A 23,897-nucleotide genomic window follows, 5' to 3' on the forward strand; every position below is an offset into this window, starting at 1 on the left:
TTCATGTCTATGGAAACTAAATTGAAGTGGATGAAGTTTCTAGGGTTAGGTCAGATGGGTCTGATCCTGAGTCTTTAGTTGATGACATTAGTGCTCAAAGGCATTCGAACGCACTTGTCGATGAAGCTGCTCTAGGTCTTGAATTGCTGGTCCAAGCATTTAATAATTATACTGTGAACACAATCGAACCTACCACTACTCTTTCACTCACATATCCTGAGCTTATAGACTAGAATTCTAATACATCTAGTGAAGTCCTCACATTCCAGAATGACTATGCTCATGCCTACTACTTGAACACTGTCGAACCAGTAATGTCTTCTACTAGCAAACAAAGCATCAACATCACTAAAGTTGAGATCAAATATCTTAGTCATACAATTAAAAAGAAAAAAATAGAAGGTCTGATGGTGAAAACCACATTGTGGTAGTGTCAAAACATAAAAAAGTAAAAATAAAAGACATATCCAAGGTTGAAACCCTCTCTAAGGCACCTGCAGATGAGATATTTGATGAACTTCCTAGTAACTTTTAGGAGAGATCATCAGTGTTGATAGAGCCAACATAGCTGATCGACTTGGGCATAGAAGAGCATCCTCACATGATACATTTTGCATAGTCATTGTCTCTAGAAGAAAAAGAGGAATTCATTGCCTTCTTTTGATAGAAGAAAATAAACTTTGTGTGGACATATTCTAACATGCCAGGACTAGATCCTAATCTCATTATGCATCATTTTTCCATCGCACCAAACATTAAACCAGTTAAACAAAAACTTCAAAAAATGCTTCTCATGTTGCATTGCACATCAAAGTTGAATGGGAGAAGCTTCTAAAAGTTGGTTTTATCCATGCTATTGATTACGCTAAATAGATATCAAACATTTTCCAGTCTCCAAGCACGAAAAATCTATTAGATTTTGTACTGACTTTCGTGATATCAACTTAGCATGTCCTAAGGATGATTTTCCACTTCCCAACATTGATATGATAGTGGACATGATAGTAGAATATGAGATGTACTCCCTCATGGATATATTTTCTAGTTATAATTAGATCAAAATTGCACCAAAAGATCAGGAAAATATTGCTTTTACATGTGCATGGGGAACCTTCTTTTGGAACATAATGCCATTTGGCTTGAAAAATGTTGGTGCTACCTATCAGAGAGCAGTCACTACAATGTTCCATGATATGATACATAAGGCCATGGAGGACCACATGGATGATACCTTGGTCAAGAGTACAAAATAGAATAATCATCTACAAGATTTGGTACCTATCCTAGATCACATGGAAAAATTTAGTCTCAGGCTTAATCGTAAGAAATGCACATTTGGCATCACATCAAGGAAACTACTAGGATATATAATGTCTACAAAAGGAATTGAGGTGGATCCAAAGAAATTTCAAGCAATCATGGATATGCCTCCTCCCCGAAATATTAGTCAGATGAGAGGTTTGCAGATTCATCTCACAGCTAGCGAATAGATCACAACCTTTTACAAAGAATCTACATAAAGGTATGAAATATAACTGGATTCAAGATTGTAAGAAAAGCTTGACACAGATAAAACAATATCTTGCTAATCCACCAATCTTGATGCCTCCTATCTATGGGAAGCCTCTAATTTTGTACATCTTGGGAATTGAAACATCTTTGGGTATTTTATTAACTCAAGAAGACAACAATAATAATGAAAGAGCTATTTACTATTTTTGTTGCATGTTGATCTCTTATGAGCTGAATTATAGTATCATTGAGAAAGCTTGCTTGGTAGTTGTCTTTGCTTCCCAAAAGTTGAGACACTACATCCTTGCTCACACTATGTGACTAGTGGCTAAAATTGATCCATTGAAGTACTTGCTTAGCAAGGTAGCTCTAACAGGAAGATTGGCTAAGTGGGTCATGATACGCAATGAGTTTGACATTTAGTATGTTGAATGAAAGGCTATTAAGGGATAAACAATTTTGGATCAGCTAGCAGATACACCAATGTAGAATTTTCTCCCATTAAACATTGATTTTCTGGATGAGTCAATTCTGATGCTCACACACCAACCATGGGTGATGTTCTTCGACATGTCCTTCACACAATAGGGATTTGGTGCTGGGTTACTCTTCATAGCACCACAAAGATATTCACTGCCTTGTACAAACAACATTTTAGAATACGAGGCTCTAATTAATGGCATGAAGATTTTGGCTAAATGGAGGGTGGATCAGTTACATATTTTTTGGGACTCTTAGCTCATAATCAACCAGGTTAATGATGTATATCGGATGAAGGATGAGAAATTGATCCCTTACAAATGCATGGTTGATTACATGAAGAAGTATTTTGCTCACATCACCTTCCAAAAAATTCCTCGAGTAGATAACAAAGTGGTTGACGTCATGGCTACTCTGGCCTCCTTGCTACGAATGCCCAAAAATGATCTATGACATGAATTCTTGGTGGAAGCATTACTCTACCCTACCTATGATACCCCTAATTCTAGGATGATTTGTTCTATTGTAGGAGAAGACTCATCTCGCTACCACCACATCTACTTCTATCTCCGTGACCAAACCATTCTGGACGGTGTAACTTAGAATGAAAAATGTCACCTTATCTATAATGCTTCATAGTGTGCCATTATTATTGATGACTTGTTTAAGAGAGGTCTCGATGGAACACTCCTTAGGTTTCTAGAACCTGACAAGTCCAAACATGCATTAATTGATGTTCATGAGGGAATTTGTAGATCTCACTCAAATAGCTTGACACTAGCTTGCAAACTTATTAGGGTTGATTACTATTGGCCAAATATGGAGCTAGAGGCAATCAAGTATGCCAAGTCCTGTAAATAGTGCCAGCTCCATGGGAATATGATTCATGCTCTAGCTAGGGATTTTATTCCATCTACCATATTGTGTCCATTTCAACAATGGGCCTTTGATCCTATGGGTCAGACTTGACCCATCTTCTTCTAATGGACATAAATTCATTATTACCGCTACAGACTACTTCATTAAGTGGGTAGAAGCAGTGCCTCTCACAATAGAAAATGACAAAATTGTAGCTCTTTTTATCACAAACTACATCATATGCAGGTATGATGTACCATCCTCCATCATTACTGACAATGGAGGACAATTTAAAAACAAAGACCTCAACAAGCTATACAAAAGGTTTAGAATCACACAACATTGGTCTTCTATCTATTACCCCTACGGTAATGACTAGGCAAAGGCATCCAACAACGTGATACTCAAGATCTTGCACTGCACAGTTAGTAAATTTGGAAGGGACTGGCACCTTCAGATTAATCTAGCTCTATAGGCATATAGAACAAGTATCAAGACTCCAATGAGTACAACACCCTTTGCTTTGGTTTATGGGGCGGATGTTGTGCTTCAAATAGAGGTTGAGATTCCTACTCTAAGAATCTCTATGAAAGGCCTCATCATAGATGAAGATTACAGAATATCTTGGCTTCAAGAGCTAGTGTTACTAGATGAACATCGACAAGTGGCATGCAATCATCTGCAAGCTTATCAACAGTGTATGTCTAAAAGCTACAATAAGAAAGTTAAGCCACGTGACTTCCAATTGGATGATCTCGTCCTAAGAGAAAATCCCAAGAATCAACAACAATGGATCTAAAAAGGGAAGTTCAAATCAAACTGGCTTGGTTTTTACATCATGACTATAGTGTTTGGATTTGGTGCTTACCAACTTTCTATAGCTAAGGGAGAGGTGCTCAAGGATCCCATGAACACTCTCCACCTGAAGTGGTTCTATAACTAATCTGATCTCAGAAACTCTATGTATATATCTAAATGTCCTAAAAAAAAATTTAAAATGCCAAAAAGTCCTCAAAAAAAAATCATTACCCTAGTGAAAACCTAGCAATAAGTGCCTTGGTAATACCAATTTTTTTTTTTGAAAAATTCCAAAATACAAAAAAATTGAAAAACAAGAAAAGTACCATTGATGAAAACCTAGAAATAGACATAATGGTAGCAAAAAATAGAAGCTCTGCTAAGAAGGTGAAAACCTCATAAACAAGTGCCTCTTGTTCCCAATGCTCCATCTTGCAGCACATCTTCTAGCTTCCTATACAGTTGCTTTCCTAGTTTAGTTTCTTGCTTTTTTGCTCATGCATCCTTGGATTGAATCTTGTCACAACTCAGGGGCACCACCCTTTAGTGTTATAGAATCTCTTTCATGACAGTCACCAGTTGTTCTAACTACATCTACCTATTGTTGCTAGTGTCACTCTTTGTCGAGATTCTCCTCATAGAATCTCTTTTGTGATAGTCACTAGTTGTTCTAACTACGTTTGCCTACTATTGCTAGGGTCACTACGTTTTGAGGTTCTCCTTATAGAATCTCTTTTCCAACAGTCAAAAATTATTTCAACTGCGTCTACCTATTGTCGCTTGTGTCACTTTTTTAGATTCCTTTATGGAAGATCTATCTTGCATCAATCAATAGTCATCCTGACTATGTCTATCTACTATCGCTCAGTTTTACTTACGTTCTTCACATTGAAGATTCCTCTTTGACTTCAATCACTAGTCATCCTGACTGCGTCTATCTACTATCATCACCCTACTAAAGAGATTTCTTTCATCCATGTTCTAGACATTAACACTTGACATCAATCTTACAATATAGATGATGAAGTCAAAATACTGAGTTTGTTTGGATTTATTGAGCTTTTCTTTGTTTTCTTTTCTTTTTCTTTATCATGTCTCCTTGAGCAACTCAATGATGTCATTTTTGACTAGAGAAGCAAGGACTAGGGGCATGATCTTTTCTTTGTTTTCTATTTGTAGTTTAGTTCCAATGATCTGAAGGATCCATATAAAGATGAGCGTCCACTATAAGAACCTCCATCTTGTATTAGATAGCAGTGTGTACCTCAACTCCTTTTATATGGATAAAGTAGTGAGGTTGGTTCTTCTGCTTGCTTGTTGGAGTGAACTTTCATGCTATAGTAAATACTGATACTCATCTTGCTAAGTGAGCTTATGGGTCACTGCGAGTATATCTAGTACACTTTTGTCTTAGGTTACGAATGCAAGGGTCATTGCAGATAGAATACTTACTGAATACTTAGCATAAGACAGATCTCTTATGTGTCTGGTGTGTCTGCATGCAAGCAACATTCTAGTCATCCTGACATTTATGCTTTGATGCTTATGTTAACTTGCTACATTAAAAGGGATAAATGTTCTGGTCATTCTGGCTTCTTGTGCCTTGAATGCTTACATTTCATCCCAACAAAGCTAGAATAGATGTCCTATTCAAATTCCCATGATTGCAATGTCAGTGGGAATTAAATGACATATAGGGTTTTGCTATATGCTCACTGATGATAATTGTTGAAGCTTGGTAACTAGACCTAGGATTGCATCTAGTTCAAAGTTGCATCTAGCATAGGCTAGCATTGCATACCTCACTTGGCCAAACACATGATTTGATTGAACATCTACTTTAGTCTTTCATGACGAGGGATTATTGGTCTCTTCAAAGCATCATAATTCTTCACGGTTGCACAAGTGTTCGATTCTTGGGTTTTTCCTCTTGCACTCCTCAATGGGATACCTATCACTATCAAGCACAGACATGAAACACTACATGAGGTGTCAGTCCTCACATGTGCATTTCATCCATAAGTTCATAATCCATTTCATCTATACTACATTTACAAATCAAATCAACTATGCATCCATACATCACATCATGTTTTGCATCTCATAATCATAGCATAAACATCTCATGTGCATCAAATTAAAAGACAAACAATGAAATGGCATGTACATAGGATACTCGACTCAAAATCTCATATATATATATATATATATATATATATATATATATATATATATATATATATATATATATATATATATATATATATATATATATATATATATATATATATATATATATATATATATATATATATATATATATATATATATATATATATATATATATATATATATATATATATATATATATATTGGTATCAAAGAATATATCAGTACAAAAATGAGCATTACTCGAGTAATGTCAATAAAAAATGATACAAAATGGTGTTGGCACACCAATCGATACATAGCCAGATCAAAAACTCAAAGACAAAAATCAAATCTAGCTCTCCCCAGCACCCTCACCTCCTGGAGGAGGAGCAGGAGGAGGAGGCAACATCATGTCTAGCCTGGCTGGTGGTGTTAGATTGTGGTGACTGATCAGGAAAGTACTGTACACACTTCATAAATAGTGGGGTTCAAATTTTTTTTTTGGAAGTAGCCGACATGGTAGCCGACATATTATGGCCGACATATGGCCGACATGTTATAACCCTAAAGCGGTTTAATACTTGTATAAAAAGGGCTTAGTGTTGGGTATTTTTATGTGTGGCGATACAAAATTGGTTCTTGCGGCGGTATTGAGCTGTAAGGGATTACGGATTGTAATCAGGTTGTAATCACTGGATTGTAATAAGATCGGACTTGCTATTTGGTGGACATAGCCCAGGGATTGGGTGAACCACGTTAAATCTTGGTGCCTTGTGTTCATTTCTGTGTGTTCTATTATTTTCTGTTATTGGTTATATTTGCATGTAGTTTTTTATTTCTGTCAGTGGTTTATCCTAACAGGTGGGTGTGCACCTCCTGAATCTCGAGTATACTATGAGAATTTGGGTACCTTCTAAGCCTCATTGGGCACCACTATGGAGTAAGTTAAAAAATAATAGGCCACTTAGGCCACCTATAATCGAACCTCATCCTACAATAGCTTTTCTCTCCACTCAGCTACCTATACCTGCTCCCATAGTCTAAGGATCTTGCAATCTTGCTCAACTATCCTTGTGTTTCGTACGGTCACCTGTATCTATAGCTCTCTTAGCTATCATGAAGCCTATCAATTTTTCTCTCTATCCCTCCTTAGCACATCCTAGGGCCCGACAGTAGGTTGGTCCTACATCTCCTCATCTAAATGCTCCACCTGTTGCTCAGTTGGTGCCTACTCCTCCCTGTGTGGTCTCTACTCCTGACCCTGTTCTGTCCCACTGCCACCAACACCTATATCTAACTCCATATGTCAGGGGGGAATCTATACCTACCTAACCTAGTGTCTCACTTGCTCTAGTGCTCCCTATGGCAATTTTTGTGCTGGCTACTATGTTGGTCCCTATAGTGGTCCCTATTGTGGCACTTGTGGCTTGGGAGTTGCTATCCCTAATGGGTCTATAAACCGTGGGAAGGGATGGTTGACAAATTACACCTGGTAGGTAGGTGTCATCTTGGCATCTACAATAGCTAGCAAATAGTCCCACTATGTCACAACTAGGTGACACACATCGATCGTCAACCTCCCTAGGTCCAACCTCATTGACCACCCCTGTTGCAGATTTTTGGCTAATTGGGCATATGAGCAATACTCCTCGCTGATGTCCTGTGGCTGCCCCTACTATCACCATACATGGGTGATGGTAAATCTCTCAATGATATGAGTAGCTCAGCCTAGTAATGGCCACGATGTGAACATCTGGCACATCTCTTGAGGAGCATCATCCCAGTCCTTGCTCTTTCTTTAGGTCCACCATACAATGGATACTAGGTCATCAAGATGTGCCCTCTAGTGCTCAGTCTTCCCCATACCTGTGTGGGTAACCTAGCCCCTATATCTACATATGTATGGCTCCATGGGCTCCTATGCATCCTCAAAAATGGGCCTCATCACTGGTAGGTGCTCCCATGCCCATATCTATAAAACATATACCCTAGCAGCCATGCTCCTCCTCTCATGGAAAACAATCTCATGCATATCATGAAACATATGGGCAAGCATGCACTGTCCCCACCCAAATCTCTTAGGAGCATCTAGCATCCTCTACAACATCACACTCCAACCATGCTCCAACCCATGCTGCCCTCTGTCTAGCACTAAGAAATAGTTGATAAAGATGACCAAGCCTAACACTAATCTATGTGTTAGACCATATGTGCGGACAAGCTCATCCCATATGATGGTTCGCTCTATAGCTTACTCTAACTGGAAGATGGCTTGTAGTGCCTTCATACTTGTTCTCGACACTGTGTCATAGACCACTCACAGCTCATGGAATGGTATGCGCAGAATCTTGGAAATGTCCTTAGGGGTGACGGTCATCTCTCCCTATGGCAGGTGGAAGGTGTTCGTCTCCAAATGGAAGTTCGCTCTACTGATGCAGTCAACAAGCTATGATTCATTAGTACTGTTGGGATCTAGCATAGATATGATAACCCCAATATGTCAATATGTACCATGTCAACATCATCCAAACTCCACAATAGAGCTCCGTAGGGATGATAGTGGGACATGAATGTGATATCATCAAAGATAACCTACACACATGACCAATGACAATAGGAAAATGGTTAGTTGATACTCAAAAATCCAATGAAACAACAAAAAAATGAACTTAAAATGCTTAAGGAGACACCAGTTTTTCACGCAACAAATTGCTTTCTCACACAAGAAAGCAAGTCCTTGAGCAAGGAATGACTAACCAATAAGCGAAATGTGCCCACTATCTTGTGCATCTCGTGTGAGAAGTGGGTATCTCATGGGCACGAACCCTCAATAGCTTGTGCAAAGAAACACCAACGTGGTGTATCTTTACATGCAGACCAACTGGGTATGCATGAGGAACAAAAACCGCGCGTGAGAACCAACAAACCCAAGTTGAAAAACTCTAAAACATGCTAAATTATATGACTCAAAATGCATAAAAAATTATATATGAAGCGAGATTATTGATTACTCATCAGAGGTCCATAATCCATCGACTGGCTATGTCGTCGAGAGTGCTCAAAATAATGTGTACGCACAAGAACTACCATTCTCACCTCAGAGCTCTCTTCTTCACTAAAGACAAAATGTACAAATGATTTAAAAATGAAATTTTGAGCCCTTATATAGGTTTTGACCTAATTTTTCAAAGTGCTCCAATTTGCACAAAAATCACCCCCTGGCTAATTTGACTACTCTGAATCCATTTTCATGATCAAATTCAAAATCCAACACACTTAAGTAGCTAAAAAATGCATTAAAATTTTTTGGGACCAATGTGATCAAATTCTTGTGCAATCCAAATTTGTTTGGTACTTTGTGACTCCTAGAACCTTTTCAACTCAAAATCCTTCAAATTTTTAAAATTTCTTCTAGGAAAAGTCAACTCAAGTCAACTATGGTCAAATCTAGTAAGCTTTTGCTCAAACTTGGTCTTTTGGACATTGCAATTATGTCGAATTGACTCTAAATTTTCTTCTAATCATTATGATCTCTTCTATATTCTACTAACTCTTGAATTTCTTTTGCATCTCTCAATATACTACTTTATATCATCTTTCTAGTGTGTCATCTTTTGGTTTCGCTCCTGAGGGGGCAGGATGATTACATCATTGAATCTAAATTTCAAATCAATTTGAATCTTAATTGCTTGGGGCATCTTGTTCCCATCTTATGTCCTCATTACTAGGGGCATTTCATCACTTGGGGCATCTTCCTTTCCCCTATTTAGCATCTTTGTCATCTGTCTCATCTTTTGATCACCTGATCAACCTTATAACATTTTTGGTCAAAGTTCGGTGGACAAGTATCGGGACAGTCTAAACCTTGACTCATGAAGGTCAAGCCTCATTCTGAGGATGATTTTACTACTCATGATTGGATCTTGTTATCTTTTATGCTTAGGTATCTAGGCGTTCTACTTAGATCCCTTAAGATTAAGCTCTGTTCTAGAGATAATCTTTAAAAGCTTATTCAACTTAGGTATCTAGGTGTTCTATCTGAATTCCTTGAGAGTAAGCTCTATTCTAGAGATAATCTTTAAAAGCTTATTCAACTTAGGTATCTAGGTGTTCTATCTAGATCGCTTAAGATTAAGCTCCGTTCTGGAGATAATCTTTAAAATTTTATCAGTTGGTCTCTCTATCATCAATTTCAGAACCAATCTTATCAACTCTAGGTATCTAGGTGTTCTATCTAGATTCCTTAAGATTAAGCTCTATTCTAGAGATAATCTTTAAAAGCTTATTAATTGGTTTCTACGTCATCAAATTGTAGAATCAATCTCATTTATTGATCTGTGCATCATACTTTCTAATTTTCTTTGAATTGAACGTGTTGCTCGCACATTCATTCAAAAAGGGGCAAAATGTAATACCCCAAAATTGGATCATTGCCATGACAACCAATTTTGGTCTATTTTGATCAACCCTAAAGTCCTATTTTAATAGGCAATTCTTATTCTGATTTTTGCTACTTGACTTAATTGTCAAATGTAGGAAACCCTAATCTGCATTAATCATATTACTCATTTAATTCCTAAAGTATTGACTTAGATTAGTTGCATTAAACCTATTGATAAGATTTAATTTAAATATAAATTTCTTATACTTTGATTAAATTAAGTTATCTCTTAAGGCTAATGTACTAAGGAATTAAATTTATTTAATTTAATAATGCAGTTACTTTAATTAATTGAATGTGATTATTCAATTAATTGAAATATGCATTTAATGAGGTCATATCTCACCTTATTAAATTAAATAATCTCTACAAAATCTTCTCTTCAGTTCCAAAATGGAAACTCTAAGTGAACTATCTCTTGAATTGGAATTAATTTAGTTAACTTGTTCTCACACTCATGTAAAGCTTAGTTAACTACTCATCACACTCAGATATGAAACAATTAACTTCACTTGCACAAGGAAGTTTCCATTTCAACTGGATCTTCTCTTTGATCTTAAACATTCTCCCAATTAATCTTGACCATTGGTGGATTTTGAGATTTCTATATAAGAGGCTTTTGATTCCTCATTACGGAGGTTGGAATTTGAATTGTATTGAATTGCTGTCAAAGTGATTACTCATTTAATTTCTAGCTTTCATACTTGGCTTAGCATTTGATATCATTTTAGATTAAATATGCATCCATTTAGTTTAAATTCCTTTACTTCTGATTAGAATAAACTGTATATCATCTAGATTAATTGCATAAGCATATACTTGCATAAAATTCCTTCATTCTAGAAAGGTCTGGTTGCTTGCTCCTCAGTCTGAGAGCACATAGGCATAATCCTTCTAGTTAGAAGGCAACATGTCACATTGTCGTGCCTCTTGGATAAATGACTCCATGTTTATTCTAGGATGATTCCACATATAATGACCATGTTGAAGCGTGTGTGAGAATCTGAGGTCACATTTCACAGATACACTACCATTGTGGGAAACACTCTGTATGTCTTTAACCTCTAGTTTTTTCCATGAATGTCTTGATCCATCAATACTGGCAGATGACTTCATAAGTTCTTCAAAGTATTTTATTGCTTCTTTTGGTTTGTTGAATCTTTCCATAAGTTCTTTCTCAATTTTCAATTCATTCTTCAATATGCCATTTTGTGATATGAGATTAGTTATTTCCATGTCCTTTTGATTTAATTCCTTATTTCCATGCATCAATTGATTCATCATGTCCAATTGAGTGTTTGTGAGCTTTTACACAAATGATATCCTCTCTTCAAGTCTGGTAGCCATTACCCTTTTGTCTTCCTCAGCCATAGCCTTGTCTTCTTTAGCTTTCTTCTTTTTCTCGGTCACTTCACATAGTCTTACTAATTGGATTTCATGTTCCCTTTTTCAATCCTCTTATTTTTTCACTTAGGAGTTTGTTCTTTTTAAGTAGATCTACATATGCTTTTTCATTTAGATTGATTGGCTCAAACAGTCCTTCAGTCTCAACTTGTTCATAGGAAAATTGTTTATCTTGAATTACCAATTCCTTTCTTCTTTTTAGGGACTTCTTTAGATCTTGTCTTTCTTTCTAAAGTTTCTACAATATTAGATGGATATCAATCACTTGATTGTCAATAACCTTGTCCAATTTATAAGCCTCCATCTGCAAGAGATTAAGCTTCTCCAAGACAACTAGAAGCTCTGATACCAATCATTGATTGATGGAAGTATAAAAAAGATAACATGATACTTGGAGGGGGGTGAATCAAAATCTTAAACACTTTTTACTTTTCAACAATTTATTCACACATTCACTAGTTGTCTTATGCATGTAAAACTTGTAAGAGTAAATTTGTTGTAACATGTAAATCTAATCTATCACATGCATGAAAATAAATAGATAACACAATATTTTTTTTTACCTAGACCTCTATAAAAATTTGGTATAGCTATGATACCAAATAAGAATTTTTCTTAGGGAAAAACCACCCAAGATCAAGGAACTCAAGCACAAGCACAATAGTAGACCAACAAGGTATGATCAGAATAACAATATCCAAAATTGATTTATTTTCATTCAATTCAATTGATGTGAAAGTACACTAGGAGTGCATGTATATAAAGGCCTTTGGAATGCTTCGAGAATGCATAGGAATCAGCAACATGATAAGTCATACAACCAGGCACATGTCCACCAGGTGTGGATTATCCTCCATTAAGCATAGGAGTAAGTGTGATGATGAGAGGATAAGCCTACAAAGGTGTAGCATGCAAAATAATGTTGTAGACACCATGTGCTAAAATAGGAGTGCAAATAACTATGTTGTCTACATGAAAACTCAGTTAATTATGCAAGCTCCAGTGTTGTAGACACCATGTGCTGAATTAGAGTTGCTTACTTCTATGTTGTCAACATGACAACTCATAAAAGTATGCAAACTCCTAAGAGAAATAATAGAATAATGCATGATAATAAAATAATGCATTAACCTAAGTAAACTTAAGTAAAGTGTAAATAAAAAAGTTGTATTTACACCAACACCCTCTAAGGTGAAGGTAAAACTGGGGTGGGGTAGGAATGACACCCACAAATATTCACTATTATAGTAATAAAAGTTAACCTATTAGGGCTACAATGTTTGACCATAATATATGATCTACCCTATGAGGGGTCTGCCCTATTAAAATATTATGAGACTATTAGGCCTCACCTTATTAGAGGATTTAAAACTTACAATAAAGTAAGGACTCTGTTAGGAAATTTACAAAGATCTATTAAGACCACTATGTTAAGAGATTTACCCTAATTCAAGTTGAGTAAAATTGATTTAGTACCTGACTCTCAGTATGCTCTATAAGTTGATTTCAAGTCTCCTCTTTGCAAATTGATCCTCTCTTTGATCTGATAGATCTTTTCTTCCCCTTCACTGCACTAATTAGGTCACTTGCTCTGCTGTACAATAACAAAATACTTCCATTGAATTTTGATCAGATCTTAATCTTTCACTTCACTATTCACATATTACTCCTTTTCGGTCACTTTATTTGCATCTCTTTTCTCATCATCCTATCATCTAGGTTAAGATCTTCTCTATTTAAAGAGTTATGTAAAAAGTTTCCTAGATGCTTCCATCTTTTGCCTCTTCATCTAAGTCATTGATCACAAAACATAGGGATCCATGATCCACATCATAAATTTGCAAAACTCTCTATAACAACCTCAACAAATATTAAATGTTCCTTTCATGTCAGCTTGAAAATAGTGTACCTCAAAGTTTGTATCATTTCTAACTTATATGTGAAGTCTAAATGGCTTGGCACTTACTATCTCTAATACTTAGCATTGTTGTTGATGCTCGGTTTGTACTATGCTTGGCACTTACTATGTAACTTGATACTTATATGCTTGAACTGCTCAATGTGTTGAACCCGGCTTGTATAGAAGTACTCAATGTCCACATACTTTCTCTGCTCCTATAGTGCTCGGTACATACATACTTATGCGCATGACTCAACCTATATAGAGTATCTTGGTTGCAATGATGACCATCTGACTTTGCTTAGTAAATGACTAAGTGTTTGACACTAATAGAAAATAATAGTTAGAGATACAAACATAAGGTAATAAACAAGTTATATTTAAAGATGCACGGTATGGAAAAATAACTCCTTAACTCTAAATCTCCTAATAGCAACAGTGTCGTAGTTGTACTTGAAAGTGTTCCAAGGACAATGACATAGGAAGAATAGTTAAAGAGGGAAAAGCCTAAATATATTCACAAGGATTATGTTTATAGGAATCTGGGAGAAATTCTATCCTTTATGGTGAAGACTATCTCAGATAAATGTGATGAATTATGCGTTGGCTATAATACTATGTCTCATATGATGGAGACCTTTACAGAGAACAAGCTCATATTTGTAGAGTTGGTAATTAAATGAAAGCATTCCCAATTTGAGTTGAATAGGTTACATGAGGCCACACAAAGGAATCTAGATGCTCTTTCATTGATAATGGTCATGATACAAATTTTGAATACACTATCCAAAAATTTGATTCATAGAGTAGGAGGAAGATAAGGTAGAGAAAAAAAAAATTTGCACTAACAACCTCTAAGCATTGGTCAACTCTAGGTAAATTGTGGATGATGCAAGGAATGCAAAGAGCCTAGAAGAATGGAGGTGAGAGTTTGCAAGATTACTATAGAAGATAGTAGCCCACTTTAAGAAAGAAAAGGATTTTAGGATTGATGAATTTCATATTGCTGGATAAAAATTATTGTTTTAGAAAACAAATTTGTCAAGTTCCAATTAGAGGTTTGGGTTTCCATAGGAAAAAGATGGTTAGATCTCCTCTTAATCCTTTTTTAAGGTTGCACAGTTCAAATGGCCTTCCCATACACAAACTTCTTGATGGGTCGAAGATCATATGAAGATTCTAGAGGCGGCACAAGAAGAGCCCAAGAAAGGTGGGGAGGATGACACAGATCCCTTGGATTAACTTTTGTAAATGATAGTTTAATTTTATGTCTTTACATTGTAATTAAAAGTGAATCGGCTGTCATTTAGTTATTAGTAAGGATATAATGCAATGATTTGGAGCTCTTTTTATGCTTTCACTTTGTATAAGGATGCCAAGACCATTCCCTATAGAAGATAGATATAGATTTAGATATAGAAACATAATATTTTGAAGATGATTATATAGGGAAATGCAAGTGAAACTCAAATCAATTGTACCAATTTTTTGAATTTAATATAAAGACTATCTTTTTGTCCAAATTGAAGATTTTAAGTTCATTTACCTTTGATGCAAGTAGTCCTATGTAATTATTGATTTTAAGTTAGTTATTACCATTTAAATTTTTTGTAAAAGATTGAGTTGCAATATTAATCTTGTATCATTAGAGATTACATACAAAGTGTTGTTTGTGTAACTTTATCTAATTGGTTCTCAATGAAATTAAATTCAATTAGACTAAGGTTTTTACTATGAAGATCTTTTCTACATATATGGTAGTGCATGGTGTGCAATTCACTATCTCATAGAGTTGTACATGAAGATTTAATCAAGGACTGATTCTATCTACCCAATAGTGGACAAAGGATTGGTCTAAGGGTTATCTTATAATTCAAGGAATATTTCAAAAATTGTGAATTTCATTGTTCCATCAGCCATATTCATTATTCATAAATAATAATATTTTCTTTCAAATGCATTCAATTCACACTTATAGTAATTTAAAAGCATTCAAATAGTTCATTTCAATTGATCTCAAGGATTTATTGCCACCATGGGAAATCATAAAGTCTTAAATTCACTATAGAAAATCCTTTAACTAATTTATTAGGGTTTAAGGCGAACATTTACCATCTAGGTTTAGTGAAGCCTAAAGTGCATGAGAATTGAATTATAATATCGTTCTCATTTGTTGGCCAAAGTTGATTGAGTAATCCTACTAAAGAATTGGCAAAACTCTTGGATTTCTACTCTATGGTTTTGGGAACTGACACATGGTTTTGAACATTTCAATATAGATATGAGAAACTATGTATGGTCATGATTTCAAGTAAATAAGTGACTCATAATGGTCAACTATAGTTTGATCTTCTTTGATTGGAATGAGCACCAAAGGAGTCACTTGAGATGGTAAACTATAATATGATATTCTTTGATTGGAGTGAGCATCAAAAGAGAGACTTTTGATGGTCAGCATAGGTTGATTGTCCTTCTTGATTGAATTGACGAATGCAAAAAACAAGATTACTAGTTTTTGAGAGATGGCAAAGAAGCATCTCTAAATCAAGGAATTGTTGTAGCAAATATTATGAAATTTTTATTCAAAATGTTCATTATAAAAGAGAAATGTGAAAACAAAACAAAGATGTTCTATTATAACCTTCATTTATATTTAGTTATTGACATTCTTGAAGCATGACTTCCAAAACCTGCATACTTTTTTCAATAGATGAGACTCGAGACGCATCTCCCCTTTAAGGGACATATGTTGTTAATTTCCACTTTGCTAAAGATCTTTTTCTTTTTCTTTACAATGCTACCAATGTGGGCAACATTGCGAATGTCTTTGACCTCTAGTTTTGTTATCATCCACCCGAAAATAAGTGAACTAAGTCTATACAAATAAATGTAAGTGAAATTTAATTGTTGGTAATAGAAATTAAGTACAAATTTAAGAAATTTGATTTACTAACAAAGTTTATGTTTATGCCAAAGTTTCTAGGTTCAATTGTATAAGAGTTTTTAACCAACAACATTTCATCATCACGCTTTGTAATTCATCATCGTGCAAGAGATGGTAGATTAGAGAGGTTGATCCAAAATATTTATGGTTAAAACTCTTACACGAATAATTCCTAAAGCTTTGACATACAAGTATATAAATCTTATAAATCTATTAACTTTGAAAGTTTATTTTATATACATCTAAAATGATATTAAATTCAAATCTTATCCAATAAAACAATTCTTCTTGTTTCATGGAATCATCTCATTGGGGATTTTAAAAGTAGTATACTTCCCTTCCATGGTCCGTTTAAGCTAAAAAAGAATGGCAGGAGAGGATATGCCTAGTTACGTGATAGCAAAGACAAGCAAATCTTTTTGACAAGAGAAAATAAAGTTAAGTTATATTGGCCCACCTACGTACAAAGATATGCTGCTCGGGGCCCACCACCGCTCTACTCAAAATGGTTTGACGGGAATCAACGGCCGGCCGTTACGGATTTTACGTCAGGAGCCACTTTTGGGCGTTAACACTTCTGACTGTTTCGGTTGCTCTTTATTCCAACTAACTGACACATGGTTACGGTAAACCAACTAACTCTGCCCAACTGTTCTTCCGAGTCAACTAACTTTTGCCTCTCGAGATCTCAAAGAGTGGGAATGGCATTTCCCCACTCTAAAGTGGTGTGGGCAACCCCACGATTAAAATATATGATTTCATCTAGGTAGGGAAGGACTAAGAACAAGCACAAGTAAGTTGGGGGAAAACTTGGTGCACATTAGAAAAGTAGAAAGTATGGTTTGATGGCAGCTGTTTTCAAGACTTGGTTGGGAGCTTTGTTGAAAGGGGACCTCCTAATCATATATGGGAATAACCATATGTGAGTGGGACTTATTGATGGAGGTCTCAAGGTGTGGGACCTTTTAAATAGTACATATTTTATAATAGGGTGTCAAAATTTTATTGGGTTTGTAATTTCTTTTTATAAATCGATAATCAATTGTGATTATTAGGTTTGTTGTTATATTTAGTTGCATTTCTTCAAATAAGATATGCAACTTGAATGCTTCTAAAATATGGACATAGATGGAACATATGCCATTGTAGTCAGACACTCAATAATAAAATGCTACTTTATCTCTACCATTCTAATATTGTAAAATAAACATATTCTATATTGCCATTCTTTCTTGGGTATCATTCATTTGCCCATTTCACACCTTAGATATTGAGAAGTAGTTTTGAGTTGAGCTATTAACATTTTTGCCCCACATTTAATTTGTTTCTATGTATGCTTTTTTCCTCATGATCTCTTGCAAGATTAGATTCTTTAACATAGAAGGTTCTTTACACTTGTTTTGTTTTGACCATAGTAGATTTGTTTAAAGCTTTATACTAGTTAACGAATGGATAAAATGTGTGGATCTAGATGGATAAAATGCTCATAGTGTGGATCTTTTTGTGCATAAGTTTAATGATATGTAGATCTAGATGGATAGCATGCTAACATTTGGATCTTTTGGTACATTACAAAGGTAGAGAGGACATTTTGATGTTGAAAATTTTTAAATGTTGGGTGGGGGCCTTATTAAAAGGAGTTGAGCTTCTATTCATATACGAGAACAAATTTGAGGCTAGTGGTATTTGAGAGTGTCTAAGGATTATTTTAAAACTTCTTATAATCAATATGTGGACCTAGGATGATATTAGGTAATGTATGAGCCTTTTTAAATGCTAAATATTGGAATAGTATTCTATTTTGTATTGTGATGCATATGTTCTAATAAGATTTCATTCCTTCATCACCCAACCCCTAATTACTAACTCTAAAGATACAAAAAAATGATAATTAAAAAACTTATTAATATATTCCAAATGTACCCATAGTCATCCACTTGCACCTCTAAAAGTTAAAATTTGTGGGTTTTAATATGAGTTGTGAAACTTTTACAAGCACAAGTAGTGCACAACTATTAGGGAATTTATGTATAAGTATTAGCATAAATAATTATTTGAGGGAAATGAATTAGTTATTAAAGGAATGTGTATTGGATTAGTTGTGCAAATTTGTAAGGTGGTTATAGTCCATGTTTATTCAAACATTTGTAAGTAGATATCAAGTGAGACTTGTAAATGTCTAGTTTTGGTCCCTTGTATATCTATTGAATTCAATAACATATATCGTAACTACCTATAATAATAGCTATAACCAGTTAAGTTGCACATAAAGACATTAAAAAGGAGCTGTCAAAATTTGGTGTATCGTTTAGAAGCTTAGAGAGCACGAAGTCAACTATAATTTATCTTCTGGAACCCTTCCTCGAGTGACAATTATTATTAATGGAGTGTCTAAGGATTTTCTTAAAACTTTTGTCTTGGTTAATAAATGGATAAAATGACAATATGTGGATCTCGGTGTTTAGGATGACAAAGTGTAAATATTTATTATTATTAAATATTGGTGCATATTTTATTTTATATAGTGATGCATCGATTAGTAGTTTTTTTTATTGTGATGTTATTTTATTTTTGTTGAGTTTAGTAATTATTTCTCTTTTCTTGACAACTATTTATGGAACAAATAATAGATTATCAACTCGTAATGTTATGACATATAATTTGCATTTTCTCTCCTTTTTAAACATCACATAGTCTTTGTTCTATTTATGTGCCTTGCAATTCTAAAATACAACTCTAATTAGACCCTAACCTTCCTTGGTATACCCTACTTTGAGCAATTTAATACTTCATATCTAAATGATGTGTCTATGTGTGTGTGTATATACACACACATGTATGCACAGTTATATATGCATGCATGTATATGTATATACATGTGTATGTATATATATGTGTATGTATATACATGTGTGTACGTATGCATATATACATGTATGCATACATTGATTGTGTCTATGTGTGTGTACACCCAAATTTTTGTGCTTATTGATTGATATTAGTTATGTCTTATTCAATACAAATTAATATTTTTAAAAAATACACTAATCTTTATATGCTTATAATAAATCACATAGACATTAAAACTATATGTTAAATTTACAATGTTTTTGATATAAAAAAAATAACAAAAAAGGTGCTAGCCTCAAGTACAAATGCACAACACACTAGACACCAAATAACATAACATTAGCTACAACTAGCAAGACTATGAAGAAATAGAAAAACAACATCCAAATTCTACCTCTATCTAAAATAATTTTCCAGAAACCACTAGTTCACTAGGTTAAGTTATATGGTAGTCATAATCTACGCTAATGTTATCATAGTAAGTCTTAAACTTAGTAAGCATAACATGCTAAATAGGGAAGAAACATAAGAAGTTTATCTTAGTATTTCAGCTAGCAAAGAACCCATTGAAATAGCCCCCAGGCCCAAGAAAGTCGCAAATAATTAAAACACTCATAACTAGCATCAATTATTCCTCTCAAGCCTCTTAGACATCTTGATGCTCACACATTCCTAATTGAGTAATTTGAATAGGTCCTTGTTATCCTCATCATCAACCAAACTTCTGTCAAGCACTTTCTCTTGCAAAAGGAAGAGTGTGGAAGAAGATGATATCACCTTCATAGAGAATTTAATAACATCATTTAGCCTATTGTTCAAACCCATGACCTTGTCCTTCAGCTACTAAACCACACTCTCCAAACCTACAATGTGATGCTTGAATTTTCCCACAATATTCTCAATGTCCTAGTTGCTAGAGGGAGCCACCTCTATTTCCACTTCCTTAATAGTCACATTACCTATGTTCATGTTAGGGGAGGGGGGAAAGGAAGGATTAATTAAAGGAGAAGGGGAAATATAATACATTTGGAACTTTCAAACATTTCTGTAGGAGAAAGCCTTATTTGATTCTTTCTTACTACATTTAGTTTTCTTCAAGTCCTCATTGTTGAGTTTTTTAGTCGCCTATTTGTTAGAAAGTAAAGTCCACCAAAATAGTTTGTGGGGGGAGGGGGGTTGAATTAGTTATGCATTTAAAACAAATCTCAATATCTTTATTAATTTTGAAACATATAAATAATAGATGCAATAACCATAGAAAGACAACTATGCACAATTACACCAAATATGTTAACTAGGAAAACCCTTGATCAAAAGGAAAACCATAGTAAGAATGATGTACTATAATGCCCCGCCTGGAGATCCTTGGAAACAAGGATTCAAATCAAGCCAAGATATTTTTTTTTACAAGTATGAATGCACAAGACAACGTCATACAGGGATCACAAAGATCATAATGGAAGACTTCAACACAATCCTGGCAACCAACGAATCTTCGAACACCACTACCCAACTGACACACCCAAACAAAAGCCAACAACCACCACAACAAGATGAGGGCATAAGAAAAGACCACTCATCAACAAAACACCAAGCTGGGGTAAAATGCAGAATCCCAAAATTTGGCGAAGCCTGAAATCTTGAAGCCCTGAAAATTGGCTAAGTCTGGATTTCTGAAGCCCTGAAATTTCTTAGAATCCATAACTTATTTCCGAGAGGTCTAAAACCTATCTCAAACGATTTGTCGCATATATTAAAATATATCTGAAGTATAAGTTGACAAATATATGTCAACTTATACTTAAACGATATATTTTAAACCCCAAGAGACAAAAACAGAAACACAAAAACTGCATTCAAGAGAAACCAACAGAATGCAAAATGAAACACCATAGGGTCGAAGAACACCCAAAAGGGTATCCAAAACAACTCTCAAAAAGATCGAATCATGAACAAAAGTGCCTGTTGATGGCACGTGCAGGTTTTTCACAAAAACTGTGTGACACTTTTTACTAAGGGAGGGCGATACTTCTCCTTGAGGCGTGCGACACTCTTCCAGTGTCGTATGACATTTATCAAGAAGGCATGCGACACTTTTCAGCACCGTACGACATTTCTCAAGAAGGCGTGCGACACTCTTCCAGTGTTGTACGACATTTCTCAAGAAGGCGTGCGATACTTTACAATGTCGTACGACATAGTTTGCGTGGGCGTGCGATACTTTTTAAAGTGTCGCACCATGCTGAACAAATGTCGCCCATAGAAACACGAAAACACTCCCAGAAGCAAAAAGGACCAAAATTAGAGCAAAGAACCTCCACACCAGGGAGTACCGGATCCACAAAAGCTCGAGGAATGAACACTCGAGTGCAAGAACAACACAAAATGAAGAACATCAAACCATCTAAACTACAGCAGCAAAGAACACACTGAATATAAACATCGTAGAGAACAAAAGCAACATCGCAATGTACATAAATACATCTCAGGAACAGAACAACCAAACTAAGTACGTGGTTCCTCCCAACCGTCAATAGCATCATAAGACCATCGTGGGTCCTAGCCATCCCCCGCGCGTAACATCCCAAGCCACCGACCAGATCATCGGTACTCTCGTAATAGGGACGTCACTACTAAAAACATGCACAATATCAGCATAAGAAAATCTAACATGCTAGTGATAATGCATAAGATAATCCTACAGTAGATAACATCACCTATCACATGCTAAACAACAGTAAGCAACAAACATACTACTAAATCAAATAACATCATCTAATCATATGCTAAACATCATGATAAGGGAATGCGCCAAATAAAATAACATCATCTAAACATGATATACAAGCATCCCAATGAAAGCATAAATCACAAGAAAGCATACTCCGAAACCTGAAGTACCAAGTGAAGACATCCAACAACGGTCGCACTAGGACAAAAGATCGTCTCTGTACACCAATCCCTAGCAGTGGTGAAGGTAGCTACGCCTCCCAACCACGTGGCACCCATAGGTCCACACCCGTCGTGCTGATGGAGATAATGATCTAACCGCAAACACACATAAAACACAACATCCATGGCTAACACTCACGCCAGACAGTATGATGGCTGCAACCAAGAACCTAAGACAATGCAAGGAGTACAAGTCTTGGTCAGACACTCAAAAGGCTACCAAGTAGGGACTAACATCATGGAGAGTCGCTTGGCATCGAAAAGCCCAAGCTCGGATCTGTGTAGCTCAACTCCCTCAACGGAAGGCCGATACACCGTGTAGCTCAACTCCCTCAACGGAAGGCCAATACACAAAAGTACCATTTTATTATCTTAAGTTTTATTACCAGTCACACATTTTATTTAGTTATCACTTATTTAAAACTTCCTCTGCCAACCTTATGGGACTAAGGTCACTAGGCTGCGAGATAAAAGCCCCCTCCATATGCTACCCTACCCTACCCATGCTCATCCTACGACAAGTGCCCGTGGGCATGCATACTCCCATCCCAACCCCAATGATCATAACTTCCGGCAAATCCACAGAAGATTGGGCCTCGCAAGTCACCCAACAAATGTACGTGCACGTACTCGTGTGTGGCACACCACCATCATAGAGATCATAACACAAGGACAGGAATGAGAACACAATGCAAAGAAAACACCCAACTGAAAGCAACACAGGAAGGACGGATTCTACACGAATCCCAAAGCCAATAAAACCATACATCATTAAATCACTCAATCGGCCTCAATCCGAGAGTATGGATTCTACACGAATCCCAATGATGCAACAAGACCAAACATCATGAACTCACTCAACCGGCCTCAATCCGAGAGTATGGATTCTACACGAATCCTAGCATTCACGAAACAAAAGCAAAGGTCCAACAAAAACCATAACAGGTAACAAATCACTCAACCGAACACAAAGTCGGGAGTACAGGCGCAACACGTATCCCAATGCAACAAAAGGTGCAATAGTGGTCTAACTGATATCCAAATGGATCATCCAAGTCCACGACCCACATTGTGCCAAGAAAACCCAAGAAAATAGGGTGGCACGCAAAACGAGGTAAAAACTCCAAAAATTTGGAAAACTTCAAAATTAAAACCCATTTGGCGTTTGGGTTCAAAAACTCCAAAAATCCAAAAATAAATGAAATTGGACACCGTATGCAAAAACAACCAGCATAACGGTGCAAAACTCCAAACCCTCATCCCAAAAAATAGGAAAATGTTCATACCTGCCCAACTGAGTAGAACTAGCATATAGAAACGGAGGGGAACACTAGTTCTCAGCCTCCAAACAAATGGCTACCAAAAACAGAAGCAGAAACAGAGTAGAAACAATAAAACGGGAAAGCCCTACCTCATAGCCAAAAGGGCAAAACGGGAATCTGAACCATAAAATAAATATCTCGCAGAAGTAGCTAAAAATTGCGGCAATCCAAGGTTTCCCCGAGCTGGATCCAACGAGCCCAAGCTCGCGACGATCCCATGCCTGTAGCTCCCACAACGAACAAAACAATAAATCCTCATGAAGAGGATTTTGGGTTTTACTCTCC

This window comes from Cupressus sempervirens, chromosome 7, assembly GCF_028749045.1.
Source record: "Cupressus sempervirens isolate cs-2001-9-10 chromosome 7, ASM2874904v1, whole genome shotgun sequence".
Taxonomy (NCBI): domain Eukaryota; kingdom Viridiplantae; phylum Streptophyta; class Pinopsida; order Cupressales; family Cupressaceae; genus Cupressus; species Cupressus sempervirens.